Genomic DNA, 11,066 nt, shown 5'->3' on the forward strand with positions numbered 1-11,066 from the left:
GAGGTGGGCGGATCACGAGGTCAGGAGATCGAGACCACGGTGAAACCCCGTCTCTACTAAAAATACAAAAAAAATTAGCCGGGCGTGGTGGCGGGCGCCTGTAGTCCCAGCTACTCAGGAGGCTGAGGCAGGAGAATGGCGTGAACCTGGGAGGTGGAGCTTGCAGTGAGCCGAGATCGCACCACTGCACTCCAGCCTGGGTGAGAGAGCGAGACTCCGTCTCAAAAAAAAAAAAAAAAAAAAAAAAAGCCTTGTTGGAGGGAGACATGGATAAAGCCAGTGCAGCCTGAGGGCGGTCAGCAAATGCTCCCAATGGGTCAGTCATTAGGGCTGAATGTCGTTAGCCAGGAGAACGGGCGGTGGATGAGAAGAAGACACCCTTTTTTCAAAGAGAAGAACCAAAAAACAGAGATTTGGAGGCCCCAAGCACCATGACCTATAAGAAACTGCAACACAGCAATACATTGGATACTTTACAAATATAGTTACCTGTTTGCTTAACTCTTTATTGTAGAAATTAACAAATGTACACTCAAGTAAAGGGGGATAGTAAAAGAAGGTCTTGCAGGCCCATAACCCAGCTTTTGTGATTTTGTATTAGGAAAATAAATAAAAGTCAGATCTACTATCAGCTTTATGGCTTCAGGAGACCACATGATGGGACAGAAGAGAGGACTCAGGTCCACTCAGACATGGGAACAACAAATGGCAGAGCTGGCATTGCAAATCTATGGAGGAAGGATGAAATATTCAACAGTGGTGAGATCATTACTTAACCATATGAAAAAAATAAATTTAGATCCCTCCTTCACAATCTATGTTGTAAATATAAATTCCAGGTTGGATTAAAGACCTGAACATAAACAGTAAATCATTAAATTTTTTTTGAAGAAACTATAGAAGAATATCTTTATGAACTTGGAGTAGGAAAGAATTTCTCACAGTTAAAAATCACAAAACTTAAAGTAATATATTTAAATTTACTAGAAAAAAACCCTATGTTTCTTGTAGGCCAAAATGATAAATTAAAAAGACAAGCCACAGTCTGGAAAAAAAATCACACACACACACACACATATATATATATGTGTGTGTGTGTGTGTGTGTGTATATATATATATATGTATGTGTGTGTATATATATATATATATGTATGTGTGTATATATATATATAATCAGTGTATATGATCAGGATTCATTTCCAGAAAATATAAAGAACTCTAACAAAGATGAACAGTCCAATAGAAAAATAGGCTAGTTATATGATGAATTTTTAGAAGAGGAAACATGAATAATCAATTTACATATAAAAATGCATTCAACCGGCCAGGTGCGGTGGCTCAAGCCTGTAATCCCAGCACTTTGGGAGGCTGAGGCAGGAGGATCACAAGGTCAGGAGATCAAGACCATCCTGGCTAACACGGTGAAACCCCGTCTCTACTAAAAATACAAAAAAATTAGCAGGACGTGGTGGTGGAGACCTGTAGTCCCAGCTACTTGGGAGGCTGAGGGAGGAGAATGGCATGAACCCGGGAGGCAGAGCTTGCAGTGAGCCGAGATTGTGCCACTGCACTCCAGTCTGGGCGACAGAGCGAGACTCCATCTCAAAGAAAAAAAAAATGCATTCAACCTTAAGGGTAATTAGGAAATTCATATTAAAGTCATAATGCTCTAAGGTGGGTTAAATAGAAGGATTCACCAGTATATTGAATGTTTTACATCTTAAACTGGATTGTGGGTGCACAGTGTTTCTTATATTATTCTGCATGCCTTATATATCTGAAGCTTCACAGCGATATCTTCATGTATATATGTATATATAATATATGTACATATATTATATAAGTATATATAATGCATATACACATTTGTAAACATGCATTTGCGTATATATGTAAGTATACTATATAAGTTGGATTTTATTAAATAAATTAGTATAAACTCTTTGCAGGGTTTAATTATCTACACAAGTACCTTATTTAAGAATTGCATTGCATAGGAATGATGCAATTGAATTTCATTCTTCGCCAGATATCAGCATTGGCATAATTAACTAGGTGGCCTGGGTTAGTAGGCCAACACATGGAGTGTGCTCTGTGGTAACTGGATGGGTGATTCTGGCTTTTCACTAAACCTCTCTAGACCTCAGTTCCCTCACTTGCAAATGGAGGGAATCCTACAAAAGACCAACCAGTACTGCCTCACACTTTACGATTCTATGTTATGCCAGCATTTCTCAAAGTGTGTTGGAAAAAATCCATGAGATTCTAATTGGGATTCCTTGAGAACAGAGCTCTGCTATCAAACAAGTTGGGAATCATTTATCTTTGTAACGTGCTGTCTTCTTGAGAGTGTAGATATTCAGTAAGAAGGTGGGGAAGGAACAGAAACTGGGAGAAAGAAACCAGGTATGAGGATCTGTGCCCCTGGGGCATGTTCCCTCATGCTGTCCCACTTCTGGCTCCAGGGGCATGGGAGTTGTTTACTTGACAGATATTTATTGAATCCCTTTGTGTGGCCAAAGATAATGAGAGACAGGAGGAGGGGAAGGGAGACCTTCTGTTCTATGGCTTCCCCAGTCCCTTCTTTGAAAGCATGCTTAGGTCAAGGCCATATATTGCTTTGGCTTATGAGACAACAAAGCCAGCTGGCTGCACCTGCTTCCTGCTCAGAGCTTTCCAGATGTAATTGAAATCAGGAGAGGCTCACACGCAGCATGGGTGCCTTCCTTTGTGAGGCTGGTAAACAGCTTCAGCCGGGGTTTTTATTTTTTTGCCAAAGCAACTGTGCAATGAATAGCTGTGTGTTCTTAGGGACTTCACTCAGCCCACCCTGGGTTTCAGATTCTCATCTTTAAAAAGAAGGGCTTTTATAAGATTATTTTTGAGCTTCTTCATGTTCCTTTATTACCTAAGACATTTATAAATGTGTCCATTCAGAAGTTCTTCAGACTTGGTTGAAAACATTAGCGTAGAAGTATTCAACAAGGAAATGGGTTAGTAAGACATGCATTCAACATGTTTGTTGTTGAGGACCTACACTATCTGCAATGCTGGATAAATAGCAGTGAACAAAAACAGACCATGTCTCTTCTCTCGTAAAGGCTAAAATTTCATGGGAGGAGACAGATAACAAATAAAGAATACGCCTGAACATCAGGTAGTGTTAAGTGCTAAGAATAAAAAAGCAGGCTATGTGCCTACAGAGTGCCGGCAGGGGACTATATTGTGTTAGAAGTTTAGAGAAGGCCTCTCTATTAAGGTGCCATTCAAGCTGCAACTTATGTGAGGGGTAAGCCACTGATGTAAGCTGGGAAGAAGGGTGGTGGGAAGAAGGTTCTAGGTGGAGGAAATGCCAAGGCCCCGAGGTCAGATTGTGCCCGGCATGTACAGGGAACATCATGGCAGCAAGAGGAGAGTGGCTGGAAATGAAGTGAGGGAGCTCGTGGGAAATGATGGAAATTCTGCATTTCATCCAGAGTGAGATGATAAGTCAAAAGAGAGAATCGAGAAGATAATTGACACGATCTGAATATAGTTTTGGAGAAACTGACTGAGACTAGTCTGCGGGAGGTCAGGACGGGGAAGGAAACAGGGCATCTAATTGGAGGCTATTCAACAGCACCTGAGAGAGACAATGGAGGCTTGTAGTAGCTTTGGGGTAAGATTCTGAAAAGTCCCAGGGAAGGACTCCAGTTCACTTAGCTATAGCCAAAAGGTCAGGGTTCTGTGATGGCAGCTCCTCCTTGAAATGTGACCCAGAGAGGAGAGGCTTTGCCCTAGAGGAAGGGGATAAAGCACGAACAGTGGATGTGAACCACACTGTTGCCAAGATAAAATGTGACAACTCTAAAACAAAACAAAAAGCACCACGGGAACGAAGAGTAGAAGAGAAGGTATTGAGACTAAAAGTTGTGCTCAAAATAATTTTCTCACATAATCACTGTGGCATTACAACAAAGAACACAGGGTTATAATACATTTTCTTCTTGGGACACAATCAACATACATGCATTGATTACTTCTTATGTCCTAGATGCTGGGTGAGGGGAGGAAGGTTCCCAGCCTGGAAGGAAATTAATAGCACCATGCTGCTTCTTCCTTCCTTCCTTCCTTCCTTCCTTCCTTCCTTCCTTCCTTCCTTCCTTCCTTCCTTCCTTCCTTCCACTTTCTTTTTCTTTCAAAAACAAATGCAAAAAACCAGACAGACATTTTTCTCCATCACCTAAAATATATGCAGAGTTAAGATACTGAGCCTGTTAAGACATCTCACGATCATTACAGACTCAGCTTTTCTATTTTGCAGTTCTGCCCTTACTACGTTGCCGGACTTCTTATTTGCAAAGGATGTATTTGATAAAGGACTATTTCCAAATATATAAGGAACTCTTGAAGAGTTTTGAAAACAACCCTGTTAAAAAAGGGCAGAACATCTGAACACACACCTCACCAAAGAAGAGATACAGATGGTAAATAAATAGGAAAGATGCTTATCATCCGGGAAATGCAAATTAAAACAATGAGATAACACTGCATACCTATTAAAATGCCCTGAATCCAGAACACTGACAACACCAGATGCTGGTGAGGATATGAAGAAACTGGAGCTTTCGTTTAATACGGGTGGGAATGCAAAATGGTACAACCACTTTGAAAGACAGTTTGGTGGTTTCGTACAAAGCTAAGCATACTCTTACCATATGACCCAGTGATCACACTCCTGAGTATTTACCCAAAGAAGTTGAAAACTCATGACCCCACAAAAACCTGCACATATGTTTTTATAGCAGCTTTATTTATAATTGCTAAGACTTGGAAGTAAGCAAGGTGGTCTTCAGTAGGTGAATGCATGAATAAACTATGGTACATCCACACAATGGAATGCTATTCGGTCCTGACAAAAATGAGCTGTGAAACCATGAAAAGACATAGGAGAACCTTAAATGCATATTACTAAGTGAAAAAGTCCAATCTAAAAAGGCTACATACTGCACGATTCCAACTATGTGACATTCTAGAAAAGGCAAAACTATAAAGCCAAGACTGCAATGGCCGTAAGTTTGATTTGTGGCTTAGTTTACAGCCTTACCTGTAAAAGTTATTTAAGACTCCAGGAGCTGCTGAATACAGCTTGTTTGAAAGAAAAGCCAGTCCGCTCATATTTAGATTAAAAACACAGGTGGCTTATGCCTGTAATCCCAGCACTTTGGGAGGCTGAGGCAGGAGGATCACAAGGTCAGGAGATCAAGACCATCCTGGCTAACATGGTGAAACTCCGTCTCTACTAAAAATACAAAAAATTAGCCGGGCGTGGTGGTGGGCGCCTGTAGTCCCAGCTACTCGGGAGGCTGAGGCAGGAGAATGGCATGAATCCAGGAGGCGGAGCTTGCAGTGAGCCGAGATAGCGCCACTGCAGTCCTGCCTGGGCAAAAGAGCGAGACTCTGTCTCAAAAAACAAAACAAAACAAAACAAACCAAAACAAAACAAAAACACCTGCATTTAGAGAAGCATAAATAAACAGCAGGTGCTTTTCTGCTTCCTGAAAACAAAGTGCAAACCTTGCCTTCATTAGATGTTTTTGCAGGTTTTCGCCTCTACACCTGCTTAGACTAGAGGTGGTGCTTTGTCACCCAAATTTGCTATTTGGTTCAACTTCTGGATATTTCATAAATGTTTATTATTCCTGTCATTTCTCCAGATCCACCAAAACCCAGAGTTTATACTACTGGGATTCAAAGAGATTTGAATCTGATCTTAGATGCAAAATGAGGAAAAGAAAAGACTTGCTCCACTCTATGCATTTCCCCAACAAGCTAGACTATAAGGCAAGTAGCTTGTGGGAGAGAAAAATTCTGTAAGTAAGAAAAGAAATTTTAAGAGATCCAAATTTTACCCTCTTCTTAGTACCTACTACCTACTACCATACCCAACACAACACTGCTCAAAAAAGTAGCATTTAGAATGTTTGCTTCTTCCCAACTCCTGCAGTCGCTGTAGAAGGGAACAAAGACTCCCCTCTCTTAATCAGTACCTCAGCCCTGTCTGGGCATTAAAATCACCCATGTGGCCTCAAGAGTCCGACACTCAGATCTTGCCCAAGCCCTATTCAATCTGTATCTCAGTGCATGAGGTCCAGGTATAACAGTGAAACAGCAAAAGGACTAACATAACTAACTCCATTTTTGTTTAAGGGGCTTTACCTATTCCTGCACATAAGCTAGGATAGTTTAGAGCACTGAGATAATATGTAAAACAGCAGTTATGTAGTTTTTTAACTCTAGGATTAAAGAAGTATGTAAGCAACTAACTATGTTTTGTTAAAGATTTATAGGAACATTGTGACCTGACCAAGGATAAAGAAGTTCCCAACCTACTCAGACCCTCACTGGCACACAGCTGTCCATGTTCATGGATTACCCATTGATCCCAATCCCCTCCTTTTCCCCCTGCCCTTAACATAATATGAGCCTGCAACTTATATTAACTTAAAATGGTGCTTTAAGACAATAGTCCACCATCCTCTCAGTTTGCTGGCTCTCCAAATAAACCTGCTTTTCCTCCCACCAACCTTTGTCTCTCAAATCTGGTTTTCGAGGGGCAAGCAGTTGAACCTGGGTTTTGTTACACAGGCAGGTTATCTTCAAATATCCCCAGGTGATTGCTGTGGACACCATGAGTCAGCGTTACTGTCTCTTGACTTGGAAGAGGAGGCCCTGACTAATAACTGGGCTTCCCCTTTATTCATATTTTGGTTTTCTTTTTTAATTAAATTAATCCTATTGAACATGTCTTTTCTATTGAGCCACATGAAACGCTATTCTTTCTTTTTAAAGACAGGATCTTAATATATTTAAGCATTTTAGTGAAGAAAGAGGAATTATCTGTAGGTTTTAGATTTGACTTTGTGGAATCTGGCAAATCTGAAAACAGAGATGAGATGCAGAAGCAAGTAGTGATTCTTTCCTGGAAATGTTAATAAACAAGAAAATTACTATTGTTTCTGGGCTTTGAGGGCACGAAGTGTTGTAAAAGTGTCAGGAAGGCTGCGAACACTCGCATCTTCCAAAAGCTTTATATTTTGTAAATTCTGTGGAAAGAAAATCTTAGACACCAAATTTAGAAGTAAGTTGCTGAAAAAAATTTTCTTAATATTAATTGAGTATTAGAAAACCATAAAGAGAGAGTAAAAAGAGAATGGAACTTTTGCATTGGGATCCATCAATACCATGGCTTTAAATGGAGAGACAAATAAAAGAGAAGCAGACTGTTATGATTCTGTCTCCCTCTTCAGCCCATTTTCTCCAAAGTTCATGTACCTCTATCCCTGAGAAAAGACAGTTAAACAAGAGAGTTACACAGCAGGTATCTTGCAACACAGTAACGGCATAGTTGATTGTCCTGTTTAATAATTGTATGTTTATTATATTGTATTTGGGAAATGCAACCTGCCACAGAGTTATAGTTCATTCTGATAGTTTTTTACTAGTCTTTAGAGCTACAATAACTTTTTAAGTTTTTATATTTTTTGTTGTTTCAAAGATAGTCTTCCCTGTAGGTAAGTGGAGTGGACAATGAGGTCACAAATCTAAGCTACACTTAGATTTGCAGTTTTTTTGAAACCAGAGTTGCTGGGAACTCATTAAGTTTTTGAAGCAGCTAAAATCCACACACAGAACTAATATATATATAAAATATATATATATTTCTGTAATATATATATTATATATATTCTGTAATATATATATTATATATATTTCTGTAATATATATTATATATATATTCTGTAATATATATTATATATATTTCTGTAATATATATTATATATATTTCTATTTGTATATATATTATATTAAATATATTATATATATATTGTAAATATATTATATATTCTGTAATGTAATATATTTATATATATTTCTGTAAACGAATTTTTTCTATGTTCTTTTCAACTCTTGTAATTTTTCCATTTCCCATATTAATGAGAAGGGAAAAGAAACAGAATAACATTACATGCATGAACAAATGATATGAAAATGAAATCCATTTCTAATTAGTTTACCAATTGGTCTGCATTTTGCTTAAATACAATGTAATTAGGTGTTTTGTCATTTCAAAATTAAGCTTCAGCTATAATTGTGCCTTTGATGTGCCATGGTAGGTCATTAAAAAAAGGCATTTTCTCTATTTTTCTATAATACACTGAGTTTGAATTATACTTTCATTTTCACCGTTTTGCTTTTTATTGTGTGCCTGCTCATTCAGTGATGTGTGGTTAGCAATTACACACTGTGTTTTAAGAGTTTTTTCACCTTTTATTTCAAACACACCTATTACTTTAATTTTACTACAGTGACTAGAAGCTGTAAGTCTGGACTTCTAACACCGTTAAATTACCTGTAACAGCCTCATATTTAATGATTCAATTATCCTGAAAGCCTGATATTAAAGTCATAATGAATGATAGAAAGCTCCATCATCTTTTATTAGTTATGTATTGCTGCCCAATAGATATCTATTGTTATCTAACAAATTACCCCAAAATGTAGTGACAAAAAACACCCATTTTGTTATGATTATGGGTTCTGTCAGTAAGGGGTTTGGCCAGGGCATAGGTTTGGCAAGGTGGCTTCTGTTCCTGGATGTCAGGAAGCTCAGCTGAAAAGACTGGAAGGAGAGGCACATCTTGGTGACGGGACTGGAATCTTCTGGACGTGTCTCCACTCGCAGGTCTGATGCTGGATACTGGCTGTTGGTTGGAGCATCTAGGCCGAGCTTTATCACGTGATTTCTTTCATCTGGCAGGTTTGATGTTTGGGTTCCAATAGGAACATCCTGAGAGACCCTGTGGGAACTGTGTCACCTTTTATGACCTAGCCCTGTAAGTCATGCAGTGGCACTTCTGCTAAAGTCACAAAACCTGCCCAGCATCAGGCAGGACATAGACCCATCTTTCTATAGAAGGAGTGTTGAGTCGCCTTGTAAGAGGAGCATATGCGAAGGATTTATCGATGTGGCTGTTTTGGGGAAATGCAACCAGCCACACACCTACACTTCATTCTGATTTTTTTTTTCACTAGTCTTTGGAACTAGAATAATTTTTTAAGTTTTTATATTTTTTGTTTGTTTCGAAGATAGTCTTGCCTGCAGGTAAGTGGAGAGGACCATGAGGTCAGCCACTATAAATCATTGTTTCCACAATCTGCAGAGGGTTGGAACCCATGAAATTAGGAATAAGGTATGGATTTTTGAGAAAGATAACATTGTTTCTTCCTTGTGGCTTCTAAAACAATTGGTTTCTCAGAAGCCCTGAACACATTTGCATTTGTCATAGGAAGATGCTGGGTACTTTGTGAGAGAAGGAAAAAAAATGGTGAGTTTAGCCTTAAAAATCTGCCTGAACAGACACAAGTAATGTGGTCACTTCAAGTAAGCCAGCTTTTCATCACAGTGTGAGGGGAAAAGTACTTGGCCAGATCTGGATCCTGAACTCTGTTACTTTCTAGCTGTGTGATCTTGAGAAAGTTACTTAACCTCTTGGAGTCTTGGTTTCCTTGTGTGCAAAAGGAAGATAATTTACCCCATGGGCTGTTGTGAGGATCAAATAAGATAATTTGTGGGAATATGTTTGGGAATCTGTAGAGTGTTATGCAGAATAATCTGGGAATCATGGCAGCATCTCATAGAGCTGCTGGGAGGTTTAAATGGTAGAAAAATGTAAAATGCTCAGTATAAGATAAGTATCATCTGTTGTGCAAAGATGAGATGTGATTCTTTCTATAGGTTGTATGCCAGAAGTGGGGGCACCTCTGGTTCACATTTGCATTTCTCCTATGAACAGCCCAGTGTTTTATATATAGTAAATGTTCGCATTCCTTTCACATGTTCAATGTCTGAAAGATTTCTGCACTTGATTTGCTCAATGAATCCCATATTTGTGCAAATCTTTGCTGGTTTGGTAATAAGCTCTGATTCAGTCATTCCAACAGCTATATCAAATTCAACACTTCTAATTTTTGATGTGGAATTTGATATTTAAGTTGTTCTTTGCATTCTCAAAGATCCTCTCCAGAAAGGGTTAGCCTTCTTCCCGCCCTCCTCCACACCAGGCCTCTTATCTCATCAAGGCATTGAACATTTACACAGATGAAACTTATTACCAAACCAGCTCTCTGCAGAACACGACATCTGGCTCTCAATCCATGTGCTATTTTTACAGCTCCAGGAGCTGAATTTGGAGGATTGGAGTAAGTTTAACACATGGACTCTGTTCTCAAATGAATGGCTTGTTCATCGTGTCAAAGTTTTTAGAGTTGATTTATTGTATAAGGCAAGTCTTGTGGAAATAATGGTGTCAATGATATGATCTATTCAAGAAGGATCCTCGATCAACAGTTTAACTTTATAAGTAAAGAGAAGAGAATGGAGAAGAAGAACTGGGAAACCATTCTGAGGACAGAAACCAAACAACATATTTTAGCAGAAGTTTATAGGCAGGGTGCCTTAACATATGTTGATTGTCGGATGCCAAGTTTAATATATAACCTTCCAGGGAAGTGGCTTTCAGCTTCAGTTGCACAGTGCACTTTCCTGGAAATCACTGCAGCTGGGTCCAGAAGATTAAATCCTGGGAGCAGCATTCTGACTGAGGCGGTGCAGGCACAATGAGATACATGCATGTGCATCTCACAGTGTGGTGAGATCCTGGCCTTGGTACTGGCTACTCAAGATGTCTTCCCTGGACTAGCAGCATCAGGATCATCTGAAAGCTTGGTAGAAATGCAGAACCTTGCACATCACTGCTGCAGACCTAGTGAACTAGAATCTGCATTTCGCAGTATCCTCAGGTGATAGTGTATACAGTATAGCTTGAGAAATGTTGTTTTAATGCAGTAATTCTCAAGCTCATCTGTGTATTGGAGTTATTTGTGAAAATTTTAAAAATCCAGATGCATGGATCTCATTGTGCCTCCACCACCTAAATCAGAATCTCTGGGCATAGGATTCAGAAAGAGTCTTACAAATGGATGAGTTAACAATCCCCAGTGGTCAGGAATGCTTAATGTCTC

Source organism: Hylobates moloch, unplaced genomic scaffold (genome assembly GCF_009828535.3).
Source record: "Hylobates moloch isolate HMO894 unplaced genomic scaffold, HMol_V3 SCAFFOLD_21, whole genome shotgun sequence".
Classification (NCBI taxonomy): Eukaryota; Metazoa; Chordata; class Mammalia; order Primates; family Hylobatidae; genus Hylobates; species Hylobates moloch.